The sequence below is a fragment of the Bufo bufo genome, chromosome 4 (assembly GCF_905171765.1).
Source record: "Bufo bufo chromosome 4, aBufBuf1.1, whole genome shotgun sequence".
NCBI lineage: Eukaryota > Metazoa > Chordata > Amphibia > Anura > Bufonidae > Bufo > Bufo bufo.
In genome coordinates this window covers 83,448,560-83,462,010 of record NC_053392.1, presented here as the reverse complement: position 1 = coordinate 83,462,010, position 13,451 = coordinate 83,448,560, and the positions used below count along the sequence as shown (strand labels likewise).

At 44.0% G+C, this 13,451-nt stretch overlaps 1 protein-coding gene across 2 annotated transcripts in view; it reads left to right on the top strand.

Annotated features, from left to right (window-relative positions):
* Positions 1–481: 481 nt before the first annotated feature.
* OPN5 (opsin 5) overlaps positions 482–13,451 on the top strand; it is a 167,048-nt gene continuing 154,078 nt past the window's right edge. For both annotated transcript variants that reach the window (XM_040430981.1, XM_040430980.1), the window contains exon 1: positions 482–587. The gene's annotated coding sequence lies outside the window, so the exon portion shown is untranslated. The remainder of the gene's footprint in view (positions 588–13,451) is intronic.

Genomic DNA, 13,451 nt, shown 5'->3' with positions numbered 1-13,451 from the left:
AGTGTGAACGAATTTCATAAGCGGAAATTCGCTCATCTCTAATTATTACTAGGATTTCTTAGAATTATCAAAATGAATTCTGTTTCAATTATTATCATCATTATTATCATTTTATTATTCTTTACTTTATTATCAAGACACAGTTACTCAGCAGATTATACATTATTCATTCCTGTCTCCTTAGCAGCCCCATCATTTCTACACTCTTATATAGTGTGTGGGGTTTGGTCAGTGCAGGTGGGAGTGATTATCACCCCCCTCCTCCCGGCTTGACATGCTGGGAATGTAGTAGGAACACCTCCCAGAAGCAGCACATCCAGGCAGTTGTCACCACACTGCCCTGCTACCAGACCCACACCACCAGTCCTGTCTCCCTGAGGAGTCTTCTTCTGCAGCTCTGTCCTGGCTGGATCTTATATAAGGAGGGCTGCACTGTCTGCTTGACACAAGGACCTCTAGGATTCTTCAGGGGTAACTCAGGACTGACCAGCAGCGACTTGTAACCCACCAGTGAGTGCATGGAAGAGAAGTGAGGGCAGAGTGTCAGCTGCCAGGACCTGGCTGGATTATGCCTCCACTCCTTACAGGTATCTACCTTCATTAGTCACCTCTGTAATGAGGAACCCTGCCCTGCTCCATGTGACATTGTGTAATGTATTGTTTACACAGACTTGTGTGAATTACAGTGTATCTTCTTCTTGTGAATTATAACTTTATTGCAATACAGAGTTACTTGCACGAATTTATGATAGATACATAACAGATATGTTTTAGATAGATAAATAAGTGATAAATAGATAGGTGATATATATGATTTAGATGGATAGACAGAAATAGATAGAGATGGAAAGATTGACATAATAGATATGATTTAGATAGATAAGTGATAGCTAGATAGGATAGACAGACAAAAGGTATATGGTTTAGGTGGATACACAGGTATAGATAGGAGACGATAGATATGAGAAAGATACCTTAGATAGATATGAGATTGATTAATATGATATGAGATTGTGTGTGTATATATATATATACAAAGATAAGTACCGGTACATATTAGATAGATCAATATATATAGGATTAAGATTAGCTAGATAGATATGAAATATATTTAGAAAGATTGATATACAGGTTTTTGGAGTCCTATGTAAAACGACAGTTACCACATTAGAGTAGTGTCAGTAGGGGACTGTTGTGCTATTTCTGCGGTGTACAATTATATGTAGCAAGAATTTGCCAATTAGCTTTTTGGAGGTTGTATCTTTTGTGTGTGATGATAAGTAAGGTCATATCATGTGACAGGTTGTCATGAGTAGTGATGAGCGGCATAGGCAATATTATTTTTTTCGATATTTCGCAAATTTTTCGTATAATCGCAATAAATTAGCAAATTCTAAAATTAGTGATCTCGTCATTATTTTTGCTATTGCGCAAATTGGTACTAATGATGCGCATATTTTTTGCGCAATACATGCAACTTCATATTTTATCAGGTCTGAGTAGATATTACTGATTGGTGTACTAAGTATTGTTGTGACATCACAGCACTACAGTGGGGGAAATAATTATTTGACCCCTCACTGATTTTGTAAGTTTGTCCAATGACAAAGAAATGAAAAGTCTCAGAACAGTATCATTTCAATGGTAGGTTTATTGTAACAGTGGCAGATAGCACATCAAAAGGAAAATCGAAAAAATAACTTTAAATAAAAGATAGCAACTGATTTGCATTTCATTGAGTGAAATAAGTATTTGAACCCTCTAACAAAAAAAGACTTAATACTTGGTGGAAAAACCCTTGTTTGCAAGCACAGATGTCAAACGTTTCTTGTAATTGATGACCAAGTTTGCGCACATTTTAGGAGGAATGTTGGTCCACTCCTCTTTGCAGATCATCTCTAAATCCCTAAGGTTTCGAGGCTGTCTCTGTGCAACTCTGAGCTTGAGCTCCCTCCATAGGTTTTCGATTGGATTAAGGTCCGGAGACTGACTAGGCCACTCCATGACCTTAATGTGCTTCTTCTTGAGCCACTCCTTTGTTTCCTTTGCTGTATGTTTTGGGTCATTGTCGTGCTGGAACACCCATCCACGACCCATTTTCAGTTTCCTGGCAGAGGGAAGGAGGTTGTCGCTCAGGATTTCACGATACATGGCTCCGTCCATTTTCCCGTTTATGCGAATAAGTTGTCCTGTGCCCTTAGCAGAAAAACACCCCCAAAGCAAAATGTTTCCACCCCCATGCTTGACGGTGGGGACGGTGTTTTGGGGGTCATAGGCAGCATTTTTCTTCCTCCAAACACAGCGAGTTGAGTTAATGCCAAAGAGCTCTATTTTGGTCTCATCAGACCACAGCACCTTCTCCCAGTCACTCTCTGAATCATTCAGGTGTTCATTGGCAAACTTCAGACGGGCCTGCACATGTGCCTTCCTGAGCAGGGGGACCTTGCGAGCCCTGCAGGATTTTAATCCATTGCGGTGTAATGTGTTTCCAATGGTTTTCTTGGTGACTGTGGTCCCTGCTAATTTGAGGTCATTAACTAACTCCTCCCGTGTAGTTCTAGGATGCTTTTTCACCTTTCTCAGAACCATTGACACCCCACGAGGTGAGATCTTGCGTGGAGCCCCAGAGCGAGGTCGATTGATGGTCATTTTGTGCTCCTTCCATTTTCGAACAATCGCACCAACAGTTGTCACCTTCTCTCCCAGCTTCTTGCTAATGGTTTTGTAGCCCATTCCAGCCTTGTGCAGGTCTACAATTTTGTCTCTGACATCCTTGGACAGCTCTTTGGTCTTTCCCATGTTGGAGAGTTTGGAGTCTGCTTGATTGATTGATTCTGTGGACAGGTGTCTTTTATACAGGTGACTAGTTAAGACAGGTGTCCTTAATGAGGGTGACTAATTGAGTAGAAGTGTCTAACCACTCTGTGGGAGCCAGAACTCTTAATGGTTGGTAGGGGTTCAAATACTTATTTCACTCAATGAAATGCAAATCAGTTGCTATCTTTTATTTAAAGTTATTTTTTCGATTTTCCTTTTGATGTGCTATCTGCCACTGTTACAATAAACCTACCATTGAAATGATACTGTTCTGAGACTTTTCATTTCTTTGTCATTGGACAAACTTACAAAATCAGTGAGGGGTCAAATAATTATTTCCCCCACTTGTATGTCTGTAGCATGTATGTATGGACAGCAGAGAAACAGTAATTCCTATCACACTACCTAACACACTGCACTGGAACCTATCAGCCACACTATATCAGGATATAACCTGGACGGACTATCTCCCACTAACTATCTGTAATATATATATATATATATATATATATATATATATATATATAAAAGCTAACTATCTAATGTAATTGGATAAGAAATATGATCCAGATGAAAGCACAGAGCACAGCAATGTCACTGCTCTCTCTGAGAACTGCAAGAAAACTGCAGACAATGGCTGCTGGGGAGCTTCTTATATAGTAAAGGGGTAGGCAACTTTTCTATTGGTTGCTAGGGATGTTGCTAAGCTCTGACAAAGATATTGCAGCCTTCTCATTGGCCCACAAGCAAGAAGGTGTTACATAGGTCCTGCAGGTTACTGATGAAAAAAATCTAGAATATTTGCGGTTACGAATATATATAGCACTATATTCTACATCGCGAATTCTCAAAGTGCCGATATTAGCGATAAAAATAAGCGATTAAAATATTTGTGATCAACACTAGTCACAAACCAGCAGGTGTGAGCCCACTGTGCCACGTGTCCTACATCCTCTAAGGGCGTTGTCTAAGTGAACCTCTGATCTTCACAGTACCCCTGATGGTGGGGATAGACTTTCCTGAGGGGAACACCAGGTCTCTACCTCTTGAGGAGGATAGGCACATATCGCAGCTGCTCCAGGAGGTACCTGAGAAAAGTACCAGAGCTACAAGTGTCGTCAGCAGCCTGGGTCATTACCAGGAGCAGCAGTGCAGGTCTGAAGGATGAGGCAGAGGCGAATTCAGACAGGCAACAGGTCAGGGCAGGCGGCATAGGTACAGGTCAGGCAATCCGAGTCGGCAACAGGAGAGTCAAGGTAAGCAGGCAGGGATCAAACAGTTAGAAGAGTCCAGGAACACAAGTACGAGTCAGGAACACCAGTGGATATCAGGTACCTTAGCAGGACACAAGGACCTTTGGCATATTGTTTCCGATCGCGGAGTCCAGTTTACCTCTAAGCTCTGGAGAGCCACAGTGAAGTTTAATAATGCCAGCTTAGGATTCTTATTACTCCGGACATGAGCATATGTTTAGGTTATAGGGGTAAAATCTCATGACAGAATCCATTTAAATCTGGAGAATAGATCAGTATATCGTCCAGGTACACTATGACCCAGACATAGAGCAGATACCGGAAAATATCGTTTACCAACTCCTGGAATACTGTGGGAGAATTGCACAGACCAAAGGGCATGGCGAGATACTCGTAGTGTCCATCACGAGTCTTGAAAGCAGTTTTCAACTCATCACCCTTTCGAATGCAGATAAGGTTGCATGCACCGCGCAGGTCGAATTTTGTGAAGACCATAGCTCCCCAGGTCCTGTCAAAGAGTTTGGAGATTAGCGGAAGAGGGTATCGATTGTTGACTGTGACCTTATTCAGACCTCGATAGTCGATATAGGACCATAAGGATCCATCTTTTTTCTGCACAAAGAAGAACCCGACACCAGCTGGTGAAGTAGAATTCCGGATAAACCCCCTCTCGAGATTCTCCTTGATGTAATCAGACATCACTTGGGTCTCAGGATGTGAGAGCGGGTAGACTCGACCACGAGGAGGAATGGCACCAGGCAGAAGGTCAATCGGACAATCATAAGAACGATGAGGAGGCAGGGTCTCGGCCTCTTTCTTACTGAAGAAATCCGCAAAACTGGCATACTGCTGTGAAAGTCCAGGCAGGTCTACAGGTACAGTAGGCGAGGAAGCAGGTTGGACCTCTGATAAGCAGGTGGACTGGCAGGATGATCCCCAATGCAGAATCTGACCGGAGTGCCAGTCCAGAACTGGAGTGTAAATGGACCAATGAGACCTCCCGTTTTCCCTCCTCTTAGATTGCAGGTCTATTTCCTCTAACCACGTCAAGAGAAGACCGGGGTCCACAGACGTCCTTTACTATACAACGTCCTGTGGAACATCAAAGTGCGCTAATAGTGAAATACCCCTACCCTGATTCTATTGTGAATGTGCTATTATATTCACAACCCCCTAACGAAGCCATAGGTGCGAAACCCGGGTCGGGCTGTGAGGACGCAGGATATTTTATTATATGCATGTTTTAAAAAAGACGCTTGTGAGTATAATAAACTTCTTTTTATAAATCTATTCATGGTATTTCACTATGGAAGCAACCCTTTCCCTAGGATTATAGGAAAAAGAAGACTTGACTTCACCTGATGCGCCTTAACCCGCTTGCGCTTGTGAGTATAATAGTGCATTCACAATAGAATCAGAGTAGCGGTATTTCACTATTGGCGCACTTTGATGTTCCACAGACCATTGTATGGGAAAGGACGTCTGTGGACCCGGGTCTTCTCTTGACGTGGTGAGAGGGAATACACCTGCAATCTAAGAGGAGGGAAAACGAGCGTTCTCATTTGTCCATTTATGCTTCATGTGAACTGAACCCACATCACTTTGGAGACTCGCTGCACATTCCATCTATTTACGGACTGGAAGTATTTTATTGTTTTATTACAGGACTGGAGTGTGCTGACACAGCCAGGGAAAACCAAGGATAACCAGATTCACGGACGCTGGCAGCACATAGGAGATCATCTCTGAATGCAGAACCTCTATTTGCAACTTAAGGGGCAAAGTAACAGAGAGCACAGGTTCAGGGATTGGCAGGCAGTCCATTTATGGAAGACACGGACAGAGGCCTTTCTAGATGGATGGTAGGAAGCCGGTACTGATGGACCAGAGCTTGCTGAATGAAGTTACCGGCTGACCCAGAGTCCAAGAATGCAGGCACAGACAGTGTGACTCCCTTGTGAGAAAGTCACCGGAACTGAAAGTTTCGGAGAGGACATCTCCTTGTCTAGGAACACCTCTCCAACTGACCCTAGACATTGGCTTTTTCCAGCTTTAGTGGACAATTACGCACAAAGTGGGCCTTGCCTCCACAATACAGACACAGGTTCTCTGCTTTGAGGCGTAATCGTTCCTGGTCAGACAATCGAAGGCGCTCTATTTGCATGGGCTCTTCAGATGGGATGGACACTAGAGGAAGAATCGGCCTCTGGAAGGATAGGGCCAAACGGGGTGGCCTTCTGGTGCCTGCGGCCTCCCTAGAACATTCCCTGAAACGCATATCTATCCTTGTGGCCAAGATGATCAGGTCATTCAGAGTAGACGGACGGTCCCAACCAGCTAATTGATCCTTAATTCGGTCAAAAAAGGCCCTACCAAAACACTGCCAGTTGAGCCTCATTGTTCCATGCAAGTTCAGCAGCCAGGTTACAAAACTGAATGGCATACTGACCCACAGACAAGGAACCCTGTCGTAGACGCAGCAGAGTTGATGCTGCAGAGGACGTGCGTCCGGGCTCTTGAAAGACCAGCCGGTAGGTAGCCAAGAAAGACTGCAGATTAGTGTTCTCTGGATCTCCATATTCCCAAATAGGATTTTCCCAAGCCAGGGCCTTATCAGACAGTGGGGACACAATGAAGGCAACCTTGGACCGCTCAGTGGGAAACTTCTGCCCATGCAACTCAAAGTGGATCAGACACTGGTTCAGGAATCCACGACAAGGTTTTTGGATCTCCACTATAGCGTGATGGCAGAGGGAGTTGCACACCAGCAGCACACAAATCCGGATTCACCGGTGTGGAATTTGCAGGAGTAGCAGAGACTGGTGACCCTGCAGTAGCTGGAGAAGAGATGGCATCCAGACGAGCAGCAACATTTTGCATGAACTGCATCATGACATCCTGACGTTCGCTCTGACGCCTCACTTAATGTAACAATTCCTGAATGACAGGCTTGGGGTGATCAGCAGGGTCCATGGCCTCAGTGTACTGTCACAAACCAGTGGGTGTGAACCCACTGTGCCACATGTCCTACCTCCTCTAAGGGTATTGTCTAAGTGAACCATTCGATCTTCACAGTACCCCTGATGGTGGGGATAGACTTTCCCGAAGGGGACACCAGGTCGCTACCTCTTGAGGAGGATAGGCACACGAGGCAGCTGGTCTAGGCGGACCAGAAGGTACCTGAGAAAGATACAAGAGGTACAGGCGTTGTCAGCAGGCTGAGTTGTTACCAGGAGCAACAGTGCAGGACTAAAGGATAAGTCAGAGGCAAAGTCAGACAGGCAAAAGGTCAGGGCAGGCGGCACAGGTACAGGTCAGGCAATCCAGATCAGCAACAGGAGAGTCAAGGTAAGCAGGCAGGAATCAAACAGGTAGCAAAGTCCAGGAACACAACTACGAGTCAGGAACACAAGCGGATATCAGGAACCTTAGCAGGACACAAGGACCTTGACACTGAGACATCTAGGAAGGGGGCTGAGCCGCTTATATATGTGTAGGAGGGCTAGGATTGGCTGGCAAAGTCACATGATCCAACCCATAAAACACAGGAAGAGAAGCGCGCCGTCCCTTTAAGGAAATGCTGCATGAAACACGCAGCAAGCATGCTGTGGCCAGAGCTGAAAGTGAACCCTGGCAGCTGATCACCGCTGAACATGGCGCCCGGGACCGCGGCATTAAGCAGGGGAACAGAGGCGCACAGCAGCCGCTGTTACATAGGTCCTGCACATTAACATAGCCTGATATCAGGGTGACTTATGTCAAGATGGCAAACTCAACTCTTCTACACACTTGAACCTGCAATATCTGACATCTCTACACTGCGTGCAGAATTATTAGGCAAATGAGTATTTTGACCACATCATCCTCTTTATGCATGTTGTCTTACTCCAAGCTGTATAGGCTCGAAAGCCTACTACCAATTAAGCATATTAGGTGATGTGCATCTCTGTAATGAGAAGGGGTGTGGTCTAATGACATCAACACCCTATATTAGGTGTGCATAATTATTAGGCAACTTCCTTTCCTTTGGCAAAATGGGTCAAAATAAGGACTTGACAGGCTCAGAAAAGTCAAAAATAGTGAGATATCTTGCAGAGGGATGCAGCACTCTTAAAATTGCAAAGCTTCTGAAGCGTGATCATCGAACAATCAAGCGTTTCATTCAAAATAGTCAACAGGGTCGCAAGAAGCGTGTGGAAAAACCAAGGCGCAAAATAACTGCCCATGAACTGAGAAAAGTCAAGCGTGCAGCTGCCAAGATGCCACTTGCCACCAGTTTGGCCATATTTCAGAGCTGCAACATCACTGGAGTGCCCAAAAGCACAAGGTGTGCAATACTCAGAGACATGGCCAAGGTAAGAAAGGCTGAAAGACGACCACCACTGAACAAGACACACAAGCTGAAACGTCAAGACTGGGCCAAGAAATATCTCAAGACTGATTTTTCTAAGGTTTTATGGACTGATGAAATGAGAGTGAGTCTTGATGGGCCAGATGGATGGGCCCGTGGCTGGATTGATAAAGGGCAGAGAGCTCCAGTCCGACTCAGACGCCAGCAAGGTGGAGGTGGAGTACTGGTTTGGGCTGGTATCATCAAAGATGAGCTTGTGGGGCCTTTTCGGGTTGAGGATGGAGTCAAGCTCAACTCCCAGTCCTACTGCCAGTTTCTGGAAGACACCTTCTTTAAGCAGTGGTACAGGAAGAAGTCTGCATCATTCAAGAAAAACATGATTTTCATGCAGGACAATGCTCCATCACACGCGTCCAAGTACTCCACAGCGTGGCTGGCAAGAAAGGGTATAAAAGAAGAAAATCTAATGACATGGCCTCCTTGTTCACCTGATCTGAACCCCATTGAGAACCTGTGGTCCATCATCAAATGTGAGATTTACAAGGAGGGAAAACAGTACACCTCTCTGAACAGTGTCTGGGAGGCTGTGGTTGCTGCTGCACGCAATGTTGATGGTGAACAGATCAAAACACTGACAGAATCCATGGATGGCAGGCTTTTGAGTGTCCTTGCAAAGAAAGGTGGCTATATTGGTCACTGATTTGTTTTTGTTTTGTTTTTGAATGTCAGAAATGTATATTTGTGAATGTTGAGATGTTATATTGGTTTCACTGGTAAAAATAAATAATTGAAATGGGTATATATTTGTTTTTTGTTAAGTTGCCTAATAATTATGCACAGTAATAGTCACCTGCACACACAGATATCCCCCTAAAATAGCTAAAACTAAAAACAAACTAAAAACTACTTCCAAAAATATTCAGCTTTGATATTAATGAGTTTTTTGGGTTCATTGAGAACATGGTTGTTGTTCAATAATAAAATTAATCCTCAAAAATACAACTTGCCTAATAATTCTGCACTCCCTGTATAGCAGATCAGTCATCATAATGGTTGCCATATAAAATATTAAACAGAAAGCCCTATGTGTGGTACTAATAAGAATACTACTGAGGTTCGGTGGATATATAGCTATCATTATTCATTGCCCTTCTTCTGTTTGCACTTTTGCATTACACTGCAATAAGCCTGGCATTAGGGACTGATGTGCATGCAGTTGTATATTTTGGCGTTTCAGCTACTGAGCTTTACATTATCCTTATATGACCCAACTTCCTGTAATACTGGCACAATGGCTGGCATATTTATGTAACTGTGATAAAAGAGTGAAGGGGGCACTCGACTATCTGGAACCAAATGGACACAGATAGATGCTGGATGCGGTATATAACTAGTTACTAAAATGTATTAATTAAATCAATTAACATATCAGTAAAATGTTAAACATATAGTATCACATATAAAAGAAAAGGTAATTTTAACAATACTCAAACGTTAAAAATGCCTAAATACAATCAAATATATCACAAATCCCTAATTGATACGGCGTTTTTCAGCTAGCCAGCTGACTACTCGTGATTATAACTAGCGCTACTGCCTCAATGTGATAGTAAATGAGGGGGTCACTACGAATCACCTCGCAATAGGACAGTGAGATATAGTAGGTGATTGGACTCCAGTCCACAATATCACATAAAATATAAAATATATAAGTGTATACCACTCCACAATGTCAATTGACAACGTTCCAGACAAAGGCCAACAACTGCTAGGTGGCTACAGGATGGTATTGATTCGCCACAGATGCGTTGTTTGCAGCCCGCTGCCCAATATCGCTGCAGCATACTGCCCAATACAACTAGACTCCGTGCTGGTACGGACAATGGGTGTCCAGTTGGGGCATAAGCAGATGAATATACAGTATATTAATGTTCTTTACGTTACCCCTCCAGATGACAAGTGTGGTAATACAGTCTCTGTAGGATGGACCAAGTCTGCGTGCGGTCCACAGCGTCCGGGTGGATGTATAGGACCTTCCTGCTTACTCACATGATCTCCGGTCACGTGATCTGGATTTGTCCACGTGATCTGGTAGGGGGAAGTATCGGAGGCTGTAACAGCTTGTGGCTTTTATAGTAGTAAGGCGCGCGCCTGTTTCACTGTTCCTTAGATGAAAGCAGTTATTTCTGTGAGGTCTTTCAGAACATCATGCCATATATCGGCTCCTTTGAATCCTGTAGCTGCTATAACCAGATGCGTTTCGGGGTCTGAACTTGCCCCTTCCTCAGTGGACTGTGTTTATGTAACTGTGTTGCTATAGTGTGTGATATTTAGACGACACAGCATCATAATAATAAGCCCAGGGGCAGACTGGGAACTTAAAGTGGCCCTGGAAAAAATACTCAAAGTGGCCAGTTTTGTAGTCAGGTCCAAATTGATGGAAGGCAGGGCCAGCAATACCATATTGTGGCACATTATATAATCCCAACAGAGCCAAATACCACAGTCCATCACAAAATACATCCCCAAAAACTTTCACTGGCCGGACGTGAGGAGTAGTCAGGTGACCCCCTGGGCATCGGCCCACCAGGAAATTTCCTGTAAGGTCTGTGACCAATCTGCCACTGAATAAGTCACTAATATAACATAGAGGTCACTAGCAGTGATTTTCTCTGAAGACTCGTGCAATTGTTCCATGTAGGGAACAGTTTCTCTGACAATATAACAAAGTATGTTGGCAGAATGGGGTGGCTCTACTATTCAATGGGGATGAAGTGGTGCTCAATATCTCAGTGTGAACTCCACACACCAGAGGGTTATAGTAAAAAGACAATTGTGGAAGATATGGCACTCATATATCCGGAGTACTGCTCAAATATTTAATTTTATTATATTATATTGTTCTACAGGTCACAAATCTTAAAAGGTCATAAATCTAAAATGGTCATACAAGATACGTATATTGTACAGAAAATAAAACACACAATAATAAAACAATCAATATTAAAACATCACTAAAATGACTATTGGATATATAGCTAGCTGAGGTATAGGGTAACTGATAGAGCCTATAGGCCTAGCAGCAAGTAATAAGTCCACCACAATATTATCTGGTCATCGATTATAATGATCGTTATAGCAGGATTTCGATCAGATCATCACCATATATTCGATGACCGTAATATATTCGATAACCGCAATTCACAAATGATCGTTCAGGCCGGATCTTCGATCGGATGATCACCGGATATTCGGCATTAGCGATCTCCGTTTAACAGGTTGAAATACGTTTGTGTGATTTCCACAGAAAGAAAAAATGTAGTTTCGGTTCAGTTATTGGCTGTGAGTTACAGGTGTTGTATCTATCCAACACCATATATTCGAGCAGCTCACAAAGTCAATATTTCGTAATAGAAACTTCTGTGTAATAATTCACAAGTTATCGCAGCTTAATTCGGGGTTCCAGCTCTCTGGTGGCGTCCCTCCTCTTTATAAGCTGTACTACTCCCATACCTCCAAAGCGACGTATGGCTTTTTTTCCCCTCTGGTGTCACGGCTGAGGATGGGGAAAACCCTCAGCCGTGCGATGACGGAAGATGGTGGTCGCTGCTTGGCCAGGAGCAAAGAATTAGGGAGCAGGTCACCTCCTATCGCATCCCTAATCTGACCCTGACTCCTAGCTGCATGCCGACCTTGAAGGTAGGAGGGCTCATGCTCCGGAACCTCGGATCCCTAGTAACCCTCCGCAGATCCCTAAAGCTAGGAGCAGGGTAAGACGACCTGTTCCTCCTAGACACGGAGGAACAGGAGTCTCACAGGCCAGGCTACAATAAAGGGGAACATATACAACTTATGGCAATGGCAGGTAAATGCCATAAGCACAACATCCACCTGCCACAGATACAAAGCCTGGAACCCATGTGCAAGTGCTGCTGTCCTAAAACACAAACAGACACAGCACACCCCACACATCACACAGGAACCCAGGACCATAAGCTGCAATAAACAAGCATACCACAGACACATCTTCATAACATCAAACAAGATTTATGACCACAAGGGTGGCTCTCAGTGGCAGATGGTACTAACCAGGAGGGTGCCTCCAGCTTACAAACAAGGCTGGAGTACCTCTCAGCTTCAGGTCTCCACTGAGGCTTTATAGCCCAAGTAGCCACACCCACACAGACACACCCAGTGTTCACACACACAGAAGGGAATTAACCCTTCTCACACCAGGGAAGGGAAGACAGCCACTTAAAGGAGAAAGTGCACATATAACTAAAACCCTGTGCACACCAGACAAACACAAGGCACACCTAATAAAGCCAGGTGAAACCGCATGCACATAGCAGCAAGCTGCCCAGCACATCATAAGAACATGTTGCCCACGGCAACCACAAGTGAGGCAACATACAAGCGGCCCTCACCTGTGGTTGAAACAACCACACGAGACCGCAGGCAACAGCATGTGGTTTAGGAGTCACGACCATGACCATGGTCGTGACATCTGGTCTCCGTTGTTTCAGCGTCTCTCGTGCTCAGATCCTGGGTTGCTCCAATCAAGGTGTAATGGAACGATACGCTCCAGGCAGTTCTTTAACAGGCACGGGACAAATCTGTTCTCAACCAGCAGATGGAAAAGAGGTATAAGTCCTGGTAGTCTGTAGCGTACGCAGAAATGGTGGTATTGGAGGGTCCAGATTACTCACAGACGCGTTTCGAAGTCTTATGAGTTCTGACTTCTTTCCAGTAGGAACAAAATCCTGTCTTGGACCGTGATGGCGGTCAGATAGAAAATCTGGCCCAGATTTTGATATATACAGTAGAACCAATTGTGGTGTCATTAGTGTTGTTAATCAAAATTGTTGCATCTGTCACACAGATGTGATATATCAAAATTTTGCTTTTGAGCAAAAAAACGCATATGCGGTAGTGGTGCAGTTCTCATGTGTTTTTTTTTTCCCCCAATGCGTTTTTTTGTCCAATGCTGCTAAAAAGACTTTCTAACAACTTGGATGAAGTTATCTCAA